A 23,427-nucleotide genomic window follows, 5' to 3' on the forward strand; every position below is an offset into this window, starting at 1 on the left:
ATCATCTTGTTTTGTTGCTGTCGCTATGGCAGTCTCTGCTGTCCTAAGTTGAAGTCTAAGGTACAGCAGCGTAACACGAATACACAGTTGACAATGTACATATCATCGGTACCGACCCCCGTTAAAACAGCCAAATCGACCAGAATGTAGTGCACGCATATGTACTCAAAGGATTTTACTTTTATAAAATTTAATTTTTCCATAAGTCCACAGATATACTAACTAATTTATAATAATATGAATCGTTACTTAAAAATATGGATTATGCTGGCAGTAGCCTTAACACTACACCGAGGATATCTGCAAACTCATGGCCAATTATTGCCCCTATCTGATATGAGTGTGGTTCCCAGGATAGCATTTAATCTTACAGGATGGACAACGTTCCGGTATCAAGGTCTCAGATACATCCGCCTTAATCGACTATTCAAATTAAACGAGAGTTGGCCAATAGGTGAAACGGAAAATAATTTTCCAATATACAAAGAGACGCCCGAATTTGGTCCAACACGAGCTAGCCAAGATCAATTGTACAAGTTATTTGCACCCTCGGGGTCTGACAAGAGGTATTGGAATAATGTTAGACAATACGAAAGAGAATGCGGATGCAATCGGAAACTATCAAGAATATCTCCCGATATTACGTTGGCAGCCTTTACCAGAACCACAACATATCGTCGAAAGAATAACTTCGGTTCAGTACACACATGGAAGTATGTGGTAGGAAGAGGAGCACAGGGCACTATGGCTGTGCCAGGTCCGATCCTTCGGATGATTTCTCCTAATGCTACTCCACAAGTTTCTATACACCAGCTGTTGACGGTGTACAAGTTATCAGTGATGAATATCTTGGCACAATATGCAACAGTGACAGCAAGGTGCCAGCAGCGTTTGGGAGAAATCGCGGGATGGAGAGTCAATGAAGGCGAATTTAATGTATGCGTGCACGGAGAAGACAACCAGATGCAATGCATAGGATGCTCATTTTATACAGATGATCTGGCAGTAAATATACTGTCCAGAGACTTTGTGGTCATGGAAATAGATAATAGCATCAGAGGATTAGGGACGAGAATGCAAGAAACTTATTCCTACAGTCAATGGCCAGCGGGAGTCAGATTACCCAGATTACATCACGACATCGTGTGGTTGAAGGCTCGAAATGAAACAGGCCCCAGGGAGAGGCCAGCAAACTTTGATGGTCATACTTGGTTTAGATTGAGGATTTACGCTCTTCGCGAACATCTAAATAATGATACTCAACGGATAATGGGGAAGAAAAATTTTCCGACTATGTTGCAAGGCAGCATAGAATGTGAACACAAGAAAAATAAGAAGGTTTGTCGCAATTCAATAGGAAGTTTGAAGACGGCCTTGGCCTTTAAGGAAGTGTTATATGATCCATATACAAATCAATCTGTGTATGCAGATCATAGCCATGGTCGATTACAAATTGCATCCCCAAGAACTGTAGGTCAGGAATCTCCACTTGAAGCGTGGCCTAAGAATCTACCCAATTGTAAACAACCCGGTAGATTAGGCAACCTTATCCTGACTGCATCATTGAAAAGCAATGGGCAAAACACAAGGAATATTGACTATTACCTAGCTCGCCTGGGAATGTTTTACGTAGAAGTAATGAAGAGGCGTTTACGCCAGTTATCTTTGCCCATATATAAAATGAGAAAAACCCTGGGGAGATTGGACAGGTCCATAACTGGTGAAGAGATGGAGTCTCTAAGTCAGACGCTGCGGTCAGCGTTGACACCTCAGAAACTGAGTAGGATAAATGAGGAGTTACTGAGCTATATGTCAACGCGCAAGCTCATAGAGGCGCAGCTTTATGATATACGGATATTCCGACCTAGCGTTGCCTACAAAGCTATAATATGTGCTGGAATATTGGTGTATACACCTTATGCCTATAAGGAGAATATCCAACCGAAAACAAACTCCGCAAGGCCATCAAGCATTGCAAAAGCATTAACAACAAGGCCTAGTAGTAAGGAAGGGACCACTCGAAGTGTGACTGCTAGCAGCGAGTCTAGTACAGTGTATAATTTCACTTCCTTCGAAATGGATCCAGAACCAACAGTGAAAATGGTGGAAACCATGATAACTGCTGGGGCAAGTATAAAAAGAACGGATCAGTACGATATTAATCGTTATAACTATGATAATATAGAAGGTTATGAGGGATTTAGCTATGACGAAAATGACAACTATACCAGTTTACAAGAACCTGGAAATTACTACTATGACTATTATGACGTAGATGGTGAATATGATAGTTCACTAAGAAGGAAGCCCATATCCGTTAGCGACACTACGACATCCACAAATATCATTGAAACTACAAATGCGTTATCCACGAGTGGTACTCCAACCGCAATTACAGGGAGTCAATACACAATTAAGTCAGCAATGGTTACCGCAACTTCTACGCCACGCCCGTCTGCATACACTTCGAAAAGTACTGCGGCTACATTAACAACTACTACAATCACGCCATATACTAGAGGGTTTACATCAACCATTATTACTTCTGGGACGGCTTCATCGACACCACTTCCAGCCATGTCGATGACTGAGTATTCCTCACGCGAAGATACCACTAGCCCAAGACCGACTGCATCTATTATTACATTCTTAACTACAGTAAAAACTGTGAGTGAACAAGAAAGACGCAGGACGAGGCCCACAACTATTCTCACAACCGTGGAGCCGTCTACGGCTATATCAACAGAGATGGACACTCAGAAAAGCATTGGTATTGCTACGACAGGAGTCACCTTTTCTGAAAGAGGGTTAACAACTCGTGTACCAATGGAGAGAAGTGTAAACGCAAAGTTACAATGGAATACCATGACCTATCAAATACCCACAAAAAATGGTGAAATGATAGGCTCCTTATCCGTGCCAATAAAGAAAACACCCCAGATTACGCAGACACCTGAGTCTTATATTCAATCGAGTTACCTGACAAATCAACTCATGGACACAAAACCTCAAAGAGCGCATTTCAAAATGCTGTTTGATACAACCCAAGTAGCAACGACAGTCGAAACGCACCAATATTTCGTCACCAGCCATTCCCGCTCTAATACAGAACCAGATACTTTAAACAAAGAACAAGATCTACAGGTAAGAACTAAATCAACAACAATGCTTTCATCAGGGGACTATCAGAGCCAACCCACATCAGTAAGTAAAAATGATGTAATCAGAAGTTGGAAGAGTACTTCCAACAGTGCACTTTCTTCAATAACACCCTCTATCGAAGAAGAAGGAAAAACTACACTCAGTATAGCGCATACCTTACCTACGGCCAAATATGACAGACTGGACCGAGTTACATTTGACTTTTATGGACGACTGCACAAACTACAAGAAATGGAACAAGAATATGCAGCAGGTAAAATTATTGTTGATATTAACAATAGAAAAGATTTAGAAGAATCACTTAACAATTATGTCTTGATTTTTGCGGTTAGCGTAACAACAATGGTAGGATGTATGTATTTATGTTATGCGAAATGCGGGAGAGTTGCAGCTAAAACTTATCTTAGAGAAGTTATTCGGCGGAATAACCGAAAGATGTATATTAACGCAGTAACATTGCATGAAAAACTGAGGTAGATATTGTAAAATAATTACTGGATTATTGTAAAGGTAGAAGTAAGGGTTATTATGTGATTTGTTCTGTTCGGTCCGTTTTCACGGTTTAGAGTCCGTGTGAAATTAACCATTAACCTAAATTTAATTCCGTTGAAATAACATAATTTAAAAAATCATGCTATATTTGCCTATGGAAGCCTAAAAGTGTGCGGAATTTAAGAATGTACGAGGCAAATTCGCGGTATTAACGATACTTATGCAACAAATACGATTGCGAAACACATAATTGCGAAATTTTCAGATGTTATTGCTAAGCCAAATCAGGATTGAGTAATACATCGGTTTGTAGTTCTGCTTCCCCGTCTAATGAAGCATCGGTTTGTAGTAATATGGGAGCAGATGGCGTGATCTTTGTAAAATGCAACTATAAATGACTGTGGGAATGTAAGTGTTGCAATAACATATTGACGCACAGGGAAGTATTAACTTTAGCAAAAACGACAGAATCCGACCTAAATTGGTGGCCAGTACGGGGAATACTTCCGGTGTTCAGACGTTGACCGATCGATGCTTTCAAAGACGACCATCGTAAAACTTGTACTTGTAGTATCCTTGCTTTCATCGTCTGTATCTCTCCTGATAATATTGGCAGCAATCTATCTGCACGTATCGCCTGGAGCGTTTTCTAATCTGTTGAACGTATTTTTGGGGTCCAATAGCAGCGAACCCACTGCATACATTCAACCCACGAATACGCCGCAAGGACCTACAGTCTTTTTCAACACATTCACGCCTGATCTATTATTTGTCAACAGTACTTCGTCTAGTCAATAGAAAGTACTATGCGAAGAATGATGAAGGCATTCAAAAGAAAAAAGTCGTCAGAAGCGACAGACGAACTTAAACAAGGGATCACCTTGCTTAAAGCGACACAAAAACGCCATGAAGATGTACGGCGACAAGAGAGACAACTTGCTAAGGATGTGGCGGAGCAAACAGAGCTATTGAAAGAAGTAAAGACAGCTCTACCGGAAACCATGAAAGGGCTAGAAAAGGCAAAGAAAGAGGTTCGAAAAGCTCAAGCGGACCTCAAAGCTGTTTGTGATGCCACAACAAAAGTTAGCGGGAAAGTCTCCACCGAGGTGCTGAATGACATTCTTACTTCAGAATTTGAGCTCGGAAAGTCGCATGCACAAGTTACGCGAGATAAGACCCAATCTCCCGTTTCGACGGTACTTCCAAATGCACCGGAATATGACCCTCCGGCTTACGTTCCCCTCGCTGAGCAGATGTCGGGTTACGTAAAACAAGGGCCAACGATGACGGTTCGCAAGGGCTTAGATTGCCATACTGTTACGGCCGTCTATCCTACGTTACCTGGTTCTGAGGCGACCTCGCCGTCAGACGCTCGCATAGGGACGACACCATGTTTCCACGTGGGAAGTGGTGCACGCGCCAAACAGAAGAAGCAAGACCCCGTAGAAATGCCAAGCTTCATTAGACGTGGGGGAAGCGAGCCCCCTGTTGCGTCAAAGCAAAAAAAGAATCCCTTAGATAAATATATGGGGTATCGAGGATGGCAGGAACGTCGTAATGAGGAGAAGGATTCTCGAAGACGAGCGGGAAGTGCGGATGGCGAATCCCGACGGGTGACCTTCCAAGAACAGGGTGATATTAGAGAAGATACGGAAGACACCGAAGACGACGATTACGATATTCGTATGCGAATATTGGCTCGAGAAATAAAGGAGGTTGGGAAGTCCCTCCGAAGTTCCGAAGATTCGTCGGATGAAGATACGGATGAGGACCGATCTAACAACCCGACTTATCCAAAGATGCCTCGTTTTACCTCTACTCCTAACGATCGTAGCAGAAAGTCAGGGCAACAACAGCCGCACCAATATCCTGGTGTTTCGGCCCCATTGCTCAATGTGTCTGCTAAAATCCAATCAGAAAAAGAAATGCTTCAGCTTATGATGGACCCTGGAGACATGCCACTGCTAAAATGGATAGAGAATTCGATGCGACGAATACGCCATGGTCCTGGAAATACGGATGTGGATGTTATTTTGGCAAATGCATTGCAGAAGAAATTGAGGGCTGCTGGTCGACACAAGCAGGCTACCCAACTGGGAAATTTTTTTAATACCAATTCGGGGGAAGTAGAATGGGAATCGGTGATGCGATCCCTTTCCTTATCCAATCCCCAGGGTTTGGTAAATGATGAAAAGATCATTGGGGATTTCCGCAGAAATTATCGCTGGGAGGAAGAGCCGCTACCTCTGCTGAATAGCGCTTTGAAGCAACTTGAAATAGACATGGATGGTCTTATTGAGGATAATCCGGATGGATTGCGTCTTTTCCGAAATTTACGACAACGCCTTCCAGAAGCACTTAGACTGATGTTGCGAGGCTGGGAAGAGGATAAAACTTGGCGGGACGTTGCGGAGGAACTACAACTTGTTTGGAACTCCGAGTTTCTGGACGAACAAGAGACGCGCCCCAGGTATCAGGAAACAAAAGAAGTACGTGATACGAAACCGTCCTTGCCACCTGTACACATTTATAATGTTCAACCTGCGGGACAAATAGTGCACAGTTATCCCACTCATGGAAGCGAGGACGGTCAACTCAACACTCCTCCTCCACCTGGTGTAACCCCACCGCCGGTGATACAACCACCCTCGCCCCTGCAACCGCTGAATAACTTTGGGGGGTCAACACCTCCTGGACCACCTAGAGTGACCCCACCACGCCAACCTGACAATACAGGACAGGTTCCGATACGACGTCGTAATCCACAGCGTAATGCTCGCATTAATCGACCCCCTACTCACATCATGAACGGTAATGGACCTGGTAGACGAGGACAATACTCAAGGGCCAGGCCAGTACAACAACAGAATGGGCGTACGGCATCAACGGGACCTAACGAACAGCCAACGAGAATAACAAGATCTTCACGGGCTAGTCAAGGACCAGCAACCTCGAACCGAAGTCCGCGAATGGCAAACACACAAGACTCCGGGATGGGTGCAGACAACTCACAGATTACGCCGTCCAGCAGCCAGGAAGCCCGCAACATTGCTGACAGCCAAGGTGAGCGATACAATTTTCTTGGAAATCCGAATATTTTCGCTCCTCTAGGCTTGTATCTAAATCCCACTCAGGGACAATCGCTATCCGTCTGTTACTACTGTAAGGCACCTGGACATCAATCCCGTAATTGCGTGGCTAAATTCATACTTTGGTTAAACGATAAGGTCCTTGCTAAAGATGAGGAATTAGGATGGATAATTCGGGGGCGAGCAAGACCAGTACCGCCTCATGTAAAGGCATCGGCAGAACGTAATTGGAAACCTTTTCTTGAGAGAAATGGGATTCAGACAATTGAAGGTCTGGACCGGTATCTTGCTTTACATGGCTCTCCTTCTTTTGTGCAAAGAACCGCTCTGTGCGAAGCTTATTACGATACCAGGCCAAAAAGTCGAGATAGAACCCACTGGCATGACAGGGATCAATGGGGTCCTCATGGACCACCTGCACGCTCCTCTGGGGGAAATATTCAAGTGGCCTGGGCGAAACCTCAATATCATGAACGCCCGCGTCGTTATGATGCTTCATATTGGACAGACGATGAGCTAAATCAAGGTGTACGACTTTCAAAAAACGCCATGGGGTGCTGATTGATCCGGTGAATCAGCTCCCAGACAAATTGATATTTCAACACATAAAAACTTTACATAACTCTTCTTTACCTTTATTTACATTTCTTGATATGCCGGATGACCCTCTACAGCCCGATTTTACGGAATTGTTTGGTAGCCAGTTGTTGTATTTGGTTGATACAGCAACTGGTACGAAATTCCTAGCTGACACGGGGAGCATCCCCAATTTAATAATGAAAAACGTAATTATAACTAAATACCCACAAAGCTGGGAGGAACGTCAACCAATAGATATGGAATTGACTGGAATAGGCGGCTCGTCCCAAGTGGACTCCTTTGTAGTGATTGATTTTGATGGGCTGTCCGTTCCATTTGTGACCGGATCAGGAGTCCCACTTAATATCATAGGGCTGAAATGGATTGAGGAAGTCCAACAATTACCAGGCATCACTGCTGAATTCAAAACCCCGTCTAACGCAAATGTGGAGTTGTCTTTAGTATCACTACTTGAAGAGAATCTTTGTGATCAGAGTAAAGGAACCAAAGTCGGAAGCAGTATTAGCTACACTGTAACCGACGATGGGTTGATGGATGCTGCAAATCAAAGTAGCGTGGAGCGGAAAATTGCCGCTGGCGCGAGTACCGAGATGGAAATGACCACCGGTGCGAGTGACGAGTTGAAGTTAGCAACTAGCGTCACACATAACCCATGGGAATCTATAGGTGTTGAGACAGGAATGCCTGCTGACACCGTAAATGAAGACGTCGAGCGTGGAATCCCCGCTGGCGTAAAGTTGGACCTGCACGAGAAAACTGGTCCTAAATGCTTGCGTGGATGCACTTGTCCGAATAACCTTAATGATTCGGCCCATAGCTGCATGACGACAGCCACAGTAATGAGTACTTTCCCAGAAGGTTCAAATGAAGCAGCAATTGCCGGTCAACCGGATACACATCCGGAGATGTCCGACAAGGAGTCTGGGGATTTTAGGATGCACGTCTCCCCAGAAAAAGGGTCCCCGGCGGAAAATGAGTCCGTCGGCGTGGCGGTAGGCGCGGGCACGCGTCGAGACCAGAGGCCTACATCGAAGGACCTCGCTCTCTCTCCACCAACACCAACAATCCGGTCATCACGAATCTCAAACCAGCCTATGGCTGGGCCAGTCACTACGTATGTTTTACAGAAAGACACTCACCCACGAGTCAAGACGGAGCTCGAAAATCTTTGCGCACAATCGGTAGCATTGGCCAAACTCCCATACAAACCTCCTGATCTGACGTCTCCAGAAAATACCATTATCTCTGATGATGTCTGGAAAGCCATCTACGCACCATTTGCGTCCGAGCTCGAGGACCTGCGGAGCCACCTTGGCGGCCCGCAAACCATGAAGTACAAATGCGACATCGAGCTTAAAGATCCTTCGACGAAACCATTTGTGTCTGGGCCTTATAATTTGAAGGGGGAGGGCCAGGCGAAAGCATTGAAAGAAGCAGTAGACAACTTCCTGGACTTGGGCGTTATCGAAAGAGGTTTTGCCGAATGGAAGTTGGCTATCTTTGTGGTCCCCCAGAAAATGAATGAGAGACAAAAACAGGAGGACGGATGGAAGCAAGCATGGAGAGTAGTACAGAATCTCCAACCCCTTAATGCGGCCATAAAATCGATAGAAGTACCTCCACCTCTTGTACCGGACGTAAAGCAGCTCGCCCAAGGCAGAGAAGTGCTTTCTCTCCTTGATTTGAAGAAGGCCTATTTCCACATGGATGTAACGGAGAGATCTAAACAATATGTGGGTATAGCCATCAAAGGGATGCATGTAAGATGGCGTAAAATGCCGATGGGGCTTAAAACTGCTGTGGCTCTTTGGAGCGCGAATATGCAGGAATGCGTGGTGAAACCTATCACGGAAAATTATCGCAAATACATGAAGCGAAATGGTCGGCCGGATGAGGAGAATGCGACGCCTATGGAGGCCTACATAGACGACATTTTTCTTAGCACAAAAACGGTAGAAGATCACCTAATACTACTACGCATGGTATTTGAACAACTCGCCAAGATGAAACTGACGGTAAGCATCAATAAGTGTTTCATTGGAAAACGAAGGGTGAACCTTTTGGGGGCAACCTTGACGGGGAAGGAAATTGAGGTTCAGCCCGAAAGAATAAGGGCTTTACGCGAACTCTCACCACCCCATAATGTGTACGAGTTAAGGGGGTGGATTGGCGCGCTTCGCTATATCTCGGAGCATATACCTGAGTTAAGTTTGAAGCTGGCTAAATTCGATGCGCTAACAGGCAAGGTCCCTGCGACACAAGGACGAATGACGCCTGTGTTATGGACCGATGAATTACTGCAGGATTTCAAAATGGCACAAGCAGCCCTTGATGATACTAAGGTCTTGTACCATCTAGATCCAAATCTTCCCATTTTTGTGGAAACAGACGCCTCAGATGTTGGGTTTGGGTCAATCATTTTCCAGACGGAAAAAGGATGTAAACCGCCTTTCGAAAAGGTCTACCCAATTGCTTATTACAGCCAGAAATGGGTAACTCCAGCGGCAAAAGCCTATGATCCGTGCACGAAGGAATTGAAAGCCTTAAAGGATTCGGTCGAAAAATGGCAGTCAATGTTGAGAGCCTTACCCTTTACAATAATTACTGACAATACTGGGGTATTTGGACTTCTCAAAAGAATGACGGACAAGGCAAAAAACCCAAGCCCAAAACCCCTTATTCAGAGGTGGCTCAATCATCTCGCAGGATTCCAAATAAACGAGGTAATTCATTTAAGCACGATGCAAGTATTCACGTCAGATGGATTGTCTCGATCATATTGGATGGAAATGGCAGCGGGAGAAGAAGATCCACATGTTTGGGCGACGATTCCCAAGAAAAAAAGCGTTCAAGACCAGCAGAAAATGCCTCGACCGGAGAAAATACAGCACAAATTGATGGCCCATTGTCGACATGAGCCTTGTGACAAATCGGTGGATGGGTACCATCCCTGGGAAGATATTTGTGAAATCATTAAAATGAAGACCGGGGTGGAAATGAAAATTGAAGAATTAAAAGACGTCATGAAAAGGTGCGACAGGGCAATTGTCTCAGAAAATGGATTGGCGGCTGCCCACGGGCATACACAAGGGAAGCCTCCTCAATATCGTAAATATGAAGGTAACGAGGTATTGTACCACATGACGACTGAAAACAATGCGAGACAGATAATGTCTAAAGGCATTGAACGAATGAAAAGGAGATTCATTCATTTGAGCAAAACGATAACGAAGAAAAGCAAAAAACGTAATGTGGTAATTTGCATGAAAGCAGCAGAGATAAGAAATGAAGGGCTATTACTGCTGCAATCGAACGTAAAAGATGTGGTATTGTGTGAAGGCCCTATACCACCAACAGTCATACAAAAATTGTAAATACATATTGGCAGAGTGTAACTAAGTATTATAAGACGGGTAAACGGACAAAAAACCCTATAATGGGAGTAAACGGAAAAAACCGAAACCTCGTAACTAGAAAAAATGCTGAGTCAGCACATTTTAAGCTCGTGTGGAAAAATGAGAGAAAAAGAAAAAAAAAAAGAAAAAGGGGTTTAAGTGATAAAAGAAGGTAATTGAATTAAATGATCATGGGGAATCATGATGAATGACGTCAAGTATACACACGAGTAAAGCGGGCATATACTGCATTAGTTCCGAAAGTGAGTCATCCTTACTGCTCAAGTAAAGGTGGTTCTGAATCTGACTACTTGAGTAGTTTCCAAAAGTAGATCGAGTCTCACACTTGCTGGTAACTGCAGTTGGTAGGGGCCGCTTTCAAAATTGCAGGATATACCACTGTGACAAATATATAATTGCACTCAATTATAGTGCGATTTCTAAATTGCATTCACTATCGCTACATTATAGGGGCTATCTAACTGGTTATGTCTGAAAAAGGTAAGTAGAGGTAGTCACAAAAACATGTAGTGAAAGTAGGCAAAACCTAAGTAGCAGTGCTTTGTTTGTTATACTGCATCTTGAACAATGTGTGACAGATCTGCACATAGAGGATGTTGGAACGACCGATTGACCAGAGTAAAACATCCTATTTTTCTTGTATCTCTATTCGTATTACCTCTTCACCTTGAATAGTTGCCATCTTTAATGTCAACGTCCGGTCTTTCCCTAGTGTGCATGATTTTTACTGTCATTGAAGAACTTGTACCTGCCACTTTTTGAATTTTTGTTACCGTCCCATTTCTATGGTATTCTTATATTGTGAACGAAATTTTTAACTTGATTTGACAGTTGTTTCCCTGACTCGATGCTGTGCTTCTTTTACTTCCCTGCAATTTTTAATGTATCGCTATGTCTTCTTGCATAATGATTTTCAAAACTTGCCAACCTCTGTATTTCTGATACATTTGTGTATGTGCAATGTGCATGTGTAATGCGGTGCGTGTCTTGTTTTTATTCTCATTGGCAGAATTCCAGGTAATTCCTTCGACCTATCCTAATTTTTCAACACTTGCCCATGTGTCGTATTCTGTAATAGTCATCTTAATTTTTGCCTGATTAATCGACTGCTTTTGATGTCATTGAGTCCACCTGCTGCTTTATGGTATCTCTTCAACTTGAGTGAGTGATTGATTTTGACGTGATTTGCAGCAGTTGTTAATTTTACTTGTTGAAAATTTGATAATATATGCTTATTGCCTGAAAATCAATCTTGTGTAAGTGTATTTCTGCGTCCCCTAACCTGTGGTATAAGGGAATATGCAGGTCCAGGAGCTAGCTAGTGTTCAGATGGTTGATCAGTGGATAGTCTATGGATATCAGTCTCAACCAGACTTGTGCCTACAGTGGCCAGGAAATGACTTGATGGGATGATCAGTGGACGTGCACTGGATGACACCAAGATTCGACATTCTCGGTGCGACCGGATGGCACTAGGATGAATCTGGGCCAAATGACAACCTATCCAACGGATATCCGCTTGCCGTAATGTGTTTGCTGGGGCCCGATGTCACAGTTCCTTTTTACGGTGTTAGTCTCTATTCCGCAGCTCTTTCTTTCTCTTTCTGTTCTTGTGAGTGCGCTCTTTCATCGGGTCTCCTGTTTTGTTAATGTCATATGTGATCGTTTGCTTCACTGTCTTTTACAAGTAAGCTTAATTTTCAAGTCTTCAAATTGTTTTCGCCAATGAAGTTGCGCATGCCAACAGTCATGGTGGAACCGATTTACTGCAGGCCGGGAAGTAGGATAAATCATGTTGGTGAAATGATATTCTGCAGACAACTTTTCCAGGACCAGGCAATCATACTTCTTCTTCGTAAACGTAACCATCCTCTTGATTACTTTCTGTTTCTAATTGATGCATCTACTGACCGTCATCCATACACTATGAGGAATGTAACAGCCAAACTGTCGAAAATTAACAGCAATGTAAGCGGCCACTGCCAGGATGTATATATCCATCCCGACATAGCAGTGATAGCACCATTTTCGTCGCTAACAGCTATTTGATATCCATATAGATCAGTGGTTCCCAAACTTTTTCGGTGTCAGGGCCAAATTTAGAATTTCAGAGCACGGTCGGGGTCGCACGAATACCAGGGCAATTAAACGGACCCAAATATCATCAAAATATGAAAATCGGCATTGTTCCGATCAATGGCATGACGCCATTGGTCATTGCTATGATCATTGTGTTGCTGCGCTCCCATTGTTCAGAACAGTCGACATTTGGAGGCTATTTCGGAGTAGTTTTATGGCCCTGGTGAGATTCCAATTTGCATTTTTGGAATCAGTGCGAAACTAGCTCTCGATAAAGACCGGACCTATCAAATTATGCGGGCGCTTCGGTCGTGAGCTATAGGACTACCAATTATGCTGCTTTCGGGGCGATTTAGTGAGTCAGGTTTAATCGCCTAGACGCGCGAAGCGTGGAAATTTTCTGTAATTCATGATTGAATCGGTCAATATGATCGGGAATTGCATATATATTGCCATCAATTTTTATCCTCTCTCTGCTCACGTAATCAGTTTTACAGGTAGAGCCGAGGGATGTGTGTTTGAAAAGGTAGGGCCCCTCAATAATAATTAAACATCTTCGGACGTATATACCCGTTGGCAGGATCGAAACAGCACTTCGTCAGCCCCCCCCCCAGAAAAATAGTAGACTTGGGTCTTATAGGCTCCCATATGGTGATAAACCTATCCCGATCACCTTGTTCGCTTTTCTCACGAAAGTAGTTGTACTGTGAAGTGAGCCAGCGCGAAGTGCGAATTTTTTCGATAATTCATGATAAAATCGGTCAATATGATCGGAAATTGCATATATATTACTATCAATTTCTTGTCCTCGCTGCTCACGTTACCAGATTTACCAGTAGAGCTGAGTGAGGTGTCTTGGAAACTGTAGGGCTCATTAGTATGATTCCGTAACATGTTATTTCGTGAACTCCTGTCTGAGAGATTCTATATTTTTTTGATATAGCAAACAGGCTTCCAATCTGAGAGACGCACACGATTTAAAATTGGTATTTCTTCACTGGAATAAAATTTTTCCCTGCAGGATGGTATTTGTCTCGTGAGGTTAAGATTGCCAAGACAGTATTTTGTATAGCCTATACAACGACGTTTTCGGAAAAATTTCACTACTATTTTAGTTTATTGTAATGTACGACGATTTACTGAAAATGTGACTGGACCCTGGATCTGCCAATGCGTCGGAACTGATTTTAGTCATCAACATCCCAAGTGTCGCAGCCAGACTTGTAATTTTTGGTTGACATTGCAAGTTCACAATCTGATTAATTCATTTTCGATAATATAGTAGGAAATTACCTCGCGGGCCACGCAAAACCCTCTCGCGGGCCACATTTGGTCCACAGGTTGGCCAGCCCCTAATGGACAGGCCCATTCGATAATTTCAGAGCCGGAGCTGGAGCCGGAGCTAATGTATGATAGAAGAAAGCGCCGGCGCTGGAGCAGTTTAAATTTACGGCTGCTCCAAGCCCTGGCCTTGACCGCCATTAACAAATGGTCAACTAAGCATGCGGTACTGATATTTCTAGTTTCCGAACAATATTAAACATCCTAAACTGATTTTCTAACTTATCAGCCCTATCCGTAACAACGAATGTAACCAGCGAGAACGGCCGTATAGCCATAGCCTTATAATATAATGGCTATGGTGTAACCACATTAGCTACGATTGTCAGTTGTTTCTTGTACCCTACTATGTACCATACTGAAATTGGTACTTGGGCCAACAATTTCCGTACGACACACCCCAGTTTCGCGAACCAGGTTGAATCAGGTCAAATCACCACGATAATGATATATCAGTAACATTCAGTTCCATGTATATATTGGCTGCAGCGATTACGAAACTAATCAATCTTCCCAATAGCCTGGTAAACTGCAGTTACGAGTAACTGTCAGTCATTTTGCTAAGAAATTCTGGTAACTTGACTTGACAGCTAAACTAAGGTAATATTACATATCAAAATGTATAATTACAAGCTACGCACAGTTATTGGCTGCGACCGATTATAATTCATTGTAAAATTTACAGAGATTTCCGAGTAAATCTACCAGATTTTTCACAGTGCACATTGCACACTCATTGAAGAGCCGCAATCAAAGATTCAAAGAGCAGCATGCGGCTTGCGAGTCGCAGTTTTCCCACCCCTGTTATCTATAGACTGAGGCTATACCGCTATAATTGCGTAGTTTGACCGTTCTACGTATGCATAAGCGATAGAGCGCCTTCTTGCGTTCTGCATAATCAACTCTTTATTCGTTCCTCGATTCAGAATAAATGGGAACTCCATCTTTATTTAAAACAATTAGCAAAATGCAATGACCTTGAATCATGTATCGTACTTCGGAAATTCAACTTGACTCGACTAGTGACTTGACTCGAGTCACCTTTGAAAATCGAGTGACTTGACTTGACTCGAGTCAAAATCTGCAATGACTCGAAATGACTCGTGACTCCAAGGTAGTGACTTGATCCCAACACTGGCCTAAAGACGTACGTGGGCTTCACATATATAGACATGGAGTTTGCGATTACGATTACTTCCGAATCCCGCGATTACGATTACGATTGCATTGAAAAAGTAATCACAATTACACACGATTACATTTATTTTGTTTCTTGAGACTAATCCTAATAGATATATCGGAAGAAAACATAAGGAGTGTGATGAAAAGGCCTCATGAGATGGCAATTTTATTTTTAAGTGATGCTTCAGTTGCTTGCTACGTCAAAATGTACGCATTGACCAACTTTATATGGGAATATTTATCCCACCCAACGCTTTGCATTCTTGCCATCTCCATAACTGACTCTCCCCAAACTCCCCAATATGGTGGGAAGCAAGCTTGAAGGGAGATCAAAAGTATTTCGGAAACCATTATTTTCGCGATAATTAATAAACTGGAAAATTTTCTCCGAGCTTTGCGATTCAAATGTCTCCAAATAGCTTGGTTTTGAAATGCATGCCTCTTAAGAAAAATGCTTGCGTAATTTATAGAATGAGTATTTCGATGCCGGCCATTACCGCGACACGACACACTAAAAGACACATGCAGTTTCGGCCAACATGTGACTCCACGAAGTGTGCTACTAAAAACGGCCTTGCCAAAACGTAGGCTATGTGTCCATTGTCAATAGCCGCGTTGGATGGGCGACATGGGCGTGACTAATAGTCATGTCCTTCCGATCCCAGTCAGCTATGCAAAAGCCTTCCGGGCACCCATAGCGGAATAAAGACATTACAATTTAAGTCTGCGTCTCAAGATAAATTTTTTCTTTTAGTTTGTGACTTATGATTATATAACAGACCGGATATCACGAATTAACGACATACAATAAAGTAATTTTAACGAAATACTAGAGATGTTATAATTAAGGATTACGTGCCCCAGCTCGATAGGTGAATCCGGCCATCGGGGGCTGAAAGAAGAGTACTAATGAATAGTAATGTAATGAAATTACCAATATGATTGACGAAAGTCAGTCTTCAACTTGAAAATTGGCCGCCCTGTGGCCCAAGACCAACGTTTGAAGAGAGGCGGGAATTGCGATTTTGTTTCCGATTCTAACTACAACATAGCCTACGCTAACATGCTATATAGGCGGATGGCTGTGGCGGTCGGTCCAAATGTTGAGTAAAGAATTATGAAATAACAATTGGCGCTCGTTGCAAGTAGAGTTATATGAGAATAGGATAAAGTGAATATAAAATTCAGCTTTGAACTTACTACAGATACTACAAGATGCCGTTACAAAAAGCGGCAAAGAACGGCTGGGTTATGATATATATCTGCGGCTGTTGATTTTTAATGCTTCGTTTTGGAAACCGTTATGCTTCATTTGACGAGGGCAAAATTTGAACTCTTTTTCTGGTGTACGTACGTATGTACTACATAGGCCTATAGCGGCGCAAGAGCATAGGCTTTGGTTCAAAATGCCGCCCAAATTTTGAAATAGTTCCCATCTTTTCAATTATATTTACTAAGAATATCAGTGGCGGCTCGTCCTATAGGGCAACTGGGGCATTGCCCCACCTAAAATTCTGTTCAATAACAATTTAACCATTTATAGACGCACAGCGCTCAATATATATCGAGATCACAGCGAAACCCGCGTTCTTCTTGTGCTTTCGCTTGCAAATGCCCATACATAGCGAAGTCTCCGCGAAAATCGAATTCTCTTCTGTGTTTTCGCTTTGTGAATGCCTAGCCGGGGCTTGCCCCGGTAGCGCTCATAACAAGCTTTCACTATCTATTCTCTCAAAGCTGCGCACAATTAAGAAACGTTGCTTTACTCTCTCCTATTCATAAAATGGCCGAGCAACCGGGGCAAATATGCTTGCTCGCCCCTAAGGTGTGATGTAAAAATCGTATCTATATCTGAACTCGGATACCGTGATATGCGTTGAGTCGACCGTTGCTGGTACAGGTCGATTTTGATGGTGTTTCACACCATGATAATTCTTGAAACTTGGTATGTCATGTCGTGATGGTGGTATTTAACACTGTCCTAAGTTTCAGGGTTTCTACTCAAAGTTTAGGGTAGTAATTCCGTTTCCAAAGTCGAGTGTGTGCTGATCGGTCATGTATCGCAAACATATTTCACGCAAAGCCGGTATTGGTCTCCATTGATTTTAACGATGCTCCTTAGCTAGATCCGTCATGAACTTTTACATGGTATGTCTTGATTTTAGTATCGAACGCTGTGCCAAGTCTCAAGGTTGACACTCAATGATTAGGGCAGCAATTTCGTTATTAAGTTCGAGTATGGCAGAGATGTGCGCTGATCTGACACTTGGCCTACCTAACGCATTGCGGATTTCACGCAAAAGCCGGTGTATCTGTGTTCCATACTGAGATAGGTGATGAGATGATGATATCATGAAACAGTTTACTAACATCCTCGGTTTGCATTCAAATATTTAGTTTTATTTTATATTCTCCAATGTCAATTTCACCGTGGAATGGTGGCCTTCGGGCCATTTGCTCACAATTACAACCCCTGTCAAGCGCGATAGCTGTTTCGTTTTCGATGGCGGCTAACAGCTGATCGCTTGATCAGCCGATTCCTCAGTAAATATTACGCAAAATTCGGCGTTGATCTGTTCGTATTAATTTTGACAGTGTACCATACCGAAAACGGTCATGAGGCTATACTTCTCGATGATTTCATGTAACAGTGTACCAAGTTTTCGGCTTTCATCCACGTATTTATTCGGTAATATATTTTCCGAAGGCGATTTTGCAGCAGACATATATACACTATAGACCGTAAGCCGTATGTGTCGTGTGACAGTCTCCAGCCTCAAGGCCAGAATCTCCCAAGCTGTACCGGGACCGAATTTCCGAGGCTGCTATCCGTAGTTCTTCAGAATGATGTTTTGGATTCAATATGACATTTCCTTGTCCAATCTATGAGATAACAATTGCGTATGTGTCCGAACTCGTTGACCTTTCCAGTTAGGCATACGCAATCTCTCGATTTATAGTCATTTCCATTTCTGCAGATAAGTAGTCAGGTCAAGTGCGAACATGAATCGTGTTGAATCTTTGCTCCGTACGCCGTTTAGCCAGCTGCCTTTAGAGCAAAAATTAGAGGTAAAGCGACTAGGTCCGTATCAGCCTAGAAATTGCCCATTGATCCAATCGTACGCCGGAGGAAAGCGCACTCGTGTGTGGGCGGACGACTGTACACATCATGTTCTTTCCGAATAATTTCAATCAAGTGAGCCCAGGTAACTCAACCATGTCTATGGCTAAGGAAAAGTGAGTGGTTTTCATCCTTATTACTCGAGGCACACTGACAGTTAATTTACCGATATATTTTGTTATGGCTATGGAAAAAAAGTGAAAAATTCATCAAGATGAAATAATTTATTCATGAAATTGTTTAATGCGATATGTGCTCGCATTTCAATTTAACACAATGCTTTGATTCCTGCTTGAATGATGGCAGGCAGACTCGTAATTAATCTTCCATGGATAACAGCTGGCTTTTTATAATGTTTTACGTTTATGGGTGCCACCGCTTTGATTGCCTATCCCCTGGTCGTAACGCATCAGGATCGTGTACCAAACACTTTCGGACGAGGGCAAATCGATTTAACTCGATTTCGGGACGAGAATCCATATACAAATCGGGTCGGAGGCGCTGCAGCACTTTACAGAATTGCTGAGCATGGAACGATTAAAACACCACAAGGTGTCATGCGAATGCTCTTTGTAGGTAGTTGGTCTGTGTATTTTTGGTATAGTCTTACTCGGCGCTTGCGTAATCTCTACCACGAAATCATAACGCATGCTACTAAGGATAACCTGATGATTGATTCGTGGCATGGGAACGATTCTTAGTTCGCGTACATTTTGTAAAATAATCATTTGAATAAAAAACAATGAATAAAACATTTGTTACCGCGCTTCAAGTCACGCCACCGGCAAACCTCTCGCGGCACCTACGTTAAAAATCATTGTTTACGGGAAATTCATGTGGCCATCATGAACGTTGAAAAACGCTACTGTGACGTCATATTGATAACAAGTCGCTTGCGGCCCTTGCCCCACCACCCGATATTGTCACGAGCCGCCACTGAAGAATATTGTTGTGTTTAATTGAAATAGAAAGGTCATCACTTTCCCTCGACTCCCGAATTACTCACCTTTTTCGGTACTTGTATAGTGCCGACTGAAAATATCATCGTACATTTTCCGCCCCCTAGCAGCCTGCCGCCCCTGCGTAGGTCTACTGCTCGCCAAACAGCAACGGTAAAACAGCGTTAAACTAAGCATAAATATACATCTATACATAAGTTACTATTTGAAACTAGGATGAGTGGTGGTGATATAGTGGATAGTGGATAGTGGAATATAGAGTGTATTGATAACCTGATATACAGTACGGTGATTGTTCTTACAATCACACTACAATGTCAATCGAATATCAATTTACTATGTGAGGATACTACTTACGTAATAAGGAGCAAATCTAATACTTCTGACGTAAAAATGAGCTGTGGCGTTTGAAAATAAGATGTATGTGCTAGCACTAACCCGGTACAATATCTCTTCCTTGTTTACAAATGTTCAGTTCATGTCATAGTCTTTGGACAAATAAAAAGTAATCGTTCTTTCACAGAGAAATCAATCAGATATGGGAAGTAGTCGGTTACGATTACGATGACTTTGGATTTTTCCGAATGTAATCGATTGCGATTATGATTACTCTAACATGCTGTAATCTTCGTAGTCGATTACTATTACTAATCGCGAATACCCCATGTCTGCTCGGATATTGATTCATATGCGACTAAATTGGCTGTGTAGTAAAATTAGTATATACTGTACAGAATCCATAGTGTAAAAGTCTTAAGTACATTGGAAAAGTGTAGTTTTCTATCTACTTTACAAAATCCAAAGTATAAAAGTTTGTACCAAATCCGTGGTCTAAAAGATTTTTAATGCCTTGGAAAAAGGGATTTTCTAACTACTTTACAAAACTCAGTATAAAAGTGTTCAGTAGTTTACTTAGGGCAAAGGTGTCAAACATACGGCCCGCCAGACGATTTCATCCGGCCCGCGAAGCAATTCTGGGTAGATTGAAAAATTCCTAAATTTTCCAGCACATTTGTAACAATTCTGAAATTTATTGCAGGAAACACTTCCATGTTCACAGGCCCCATCATAACCCCCCGACAACGGCGGTGAGGTTTCACTCCATATGTACCACTAGTAACAAGTCGGTGAAATTGACACCCCATATAAAGAAGGCAAAAAGGGAATACAAGTTCAGAGTTTTACACAAATATGGACGAAAAGGCAGTGATTCACAGAATTGATATTGCAGAATCGTGATATGCAGTTTACATTGAAAATATATTAGTTTTAGCACAAATATATAATTGAAATATTTTATCGTTGCACTGCTGTGTCACTTTCTATCCAATAGATCCCTAGACACGAGAGAAGCCAGACTAAACAAGCCAAACGCCAGATTACGCCTAAATCAAAGGGAGCATAGAATATGCCGGCCTAGATAGTCGTTAACGCCACTGTTTTAGCAGTTCTTAATTATATTAAACCGGACAATCATCGTATTTTTGCCAATTCCATTTTTCGCGAATAAAGGTGTTGCGACTTGCTACTTTAAAATCCCTACGATCCGTGTATTATCTATATATGCTTTTAAGGTATTCAAGTGAAAAGCAAGAGCACGAGGTAACATTTTCGAATAAGTTTACTGGTCCGGCCCGCGAGCGATTTGAAGGCTTGAATCCGGCCCGTGACGCAATTTGAGTTTGACACCCCTGACTTAGGGTCATTTTATTTTAGAAAATACATGATGTAAATGTATTTAGTAAACGGGAGAAGGTAGTATTCCGAAGCATGGCATACATGCGACTAATTTGTTACTATCTTTATAACCTTGGGGATCGCGTACACGCGGCTAATGTGTTTGTATCATTATAAACCAGATAATCGTACGCCTGCGGCTAACTCGTGTCAATTGTTTTAGCTTTGGGATTCGCGTATATGCGACTAACTTGTTTACGACGTGCGTACATGCGACCGAATGTCGTTGCAGCCTTGGGAATCGCTTGTCTGCGCCTTGCGAAAATAAGTTGCAAAATGGGGAGACTGCAGAAATAGCAACCACGACTTCTCTACGCTTGATATCATATTTATATTAGTTAATTAGTGATGATGTATATATGATAGCGTTATCACAGTCGTCACAAACGTATACATACCAAAAAATCACCAATTTGTCCAATATATATCCTCTTGTGCTGTAGGCGGGAATAACTTAATGCGTGTAAACGATGTAACTCTTAGCAATATAAATTCAAGTACAAGAAACTTCGCTGTCAGGCCACGGGAGAGATAATTCTGTTATTTTCAAATTTTGGTACACCAAAAATCTCAAATTTGGCAAATATCTCCTCTTGTGCTTGAGGCAGGGATAAATTAATGCGTGTATATCAGGGGCGGGCAACTTCTCGAGTCGGCGGGCCGGATATAGGAAAATTAGGTACTTGGCGGGCCGGATTGCTGAATCGATACATTATTCGCCCATTTATCCACATATACATGAAATAAATCGCATTTAATGAATGCATTTTAACGACAGTAATGTCACTTATATTCAAAGCCATTTCTCGCCGATAATGACGAAGACAATGTGAACTTGAGAATAGCATTGTCATACAGGCGCCGCCATGTCTGCTTCTATCTGATCAATCAACACACAGGTCGTCTTCCGAATTCCGCTACCTAAGTGTTGGAGGTTTAGGCTCCTCCTCGCCACCGCATCCGCATCAGCGGTGTCTTACAAAAAGCCTAGAGGTGGGCCGTGCTATAAGTCGGCAGATACGAAAAATAAGAAAAATATCGGCCTGGTGTAAATGACCGATGACCTTAGTAGTCGACAAGCACCATGAATACCCCAAAACAAACAACAGACGGTGCAATTCTCAATTAATATTTCGAGGCGTTCGATAACCCCCTAATTTACCAAGATATCAATTCATTAGGGTTGAGTAGGTGACGAGATAGAATCGTTGTTCAACTGTGTGACCTGATAAATCTCGATATTGAATTCATGCGGTCCGCGTCCTCTGCGAAATTTGAAAAGTGCCCCGCGACCCGTTTTGAGTTGGCGACCCCTGGTGCAAGCAGTGTTTTCGTCTTACAAAAGCCTAGAAGTGTGCCGTGCTACAAGTCGGCGGTTACAGAATGAAAAATAAGAAATATCAGCCTGGTGTAATTGACCATTGTATTCGGCAAACACCATGATTACCACAAACGACATTAGGGTTGAGTACATCGTAAATGCCGATAATGCAAGTCTTCTCGCTTCGAAGAACTTACGCGTAAGCTCCACTCTAGCACGCTGCGCATATACGCATATAATAACATGCGGTCACTAAACTTTGACGTAGTAATAAGCAAGTAGTGGGAAATCTCGGCAGACTAGGGCCGCGGGCCACATGATCATGTAAGACGGAAAACTGTCCGCGGGCCGGACAAAATCCCTTCTCGGGCCGTATGTTGCCCGCCCGTGGTGTATTTGATGTAACCATTAGAAAGTTACTCAATCTAGTATGGCAACGGCTTTAGGAAACCACAACGGATATGTTCTGAACCGCCGGAGAAGTTGATAATAGTGCAAGAAAAGGTACTCTTATCAGAATAGGCCGTCTGCCGTTTTCTATTTCTTCATCAACCGACATGACTCTGCAACTGCTCGGGTCACAGTTAACAAAAATCTTGTGAAGCGAAGGCACCCAAGCCTTTTATTAAAAGGAACAAACCACGAAAAAAAATCGCAATTCTATAATACTTAGTCCGAAAAGAACGTTCCGACCAGACTTGGACAACTAGAAAATTTTCAACTTCTCCGAATTAGATTAGAATTGGAATTGGAGCTACGCAAGTTTTTCCAAATTAGATTAGAATTAGGATTACTTAATTCGCAAAAATCTTGGAAATTGACTGAAATTGTGAAATGGGAAATGAATACAGAAAAAATCAGTTCATATCAAATCACGGTATATTCCCATCACCATGAAAATGGTCAACGTCTTTCCGTACACCAAGCT

Source organism: Botryllus schlosseri, chromosome 4, assembly GCF_051294905.1.
Source record: "Botryllus schlosseri isolate E-star chromosome 4, Bs_hap1, whole genome shotgun sequence".
Taxonomy (NCBI): Eukaryota; Metazoa; Chordata; class Ascidiacea; order Stolidobranchia; family Styelidae; genus Botryllus; species Botryllus schlosseri.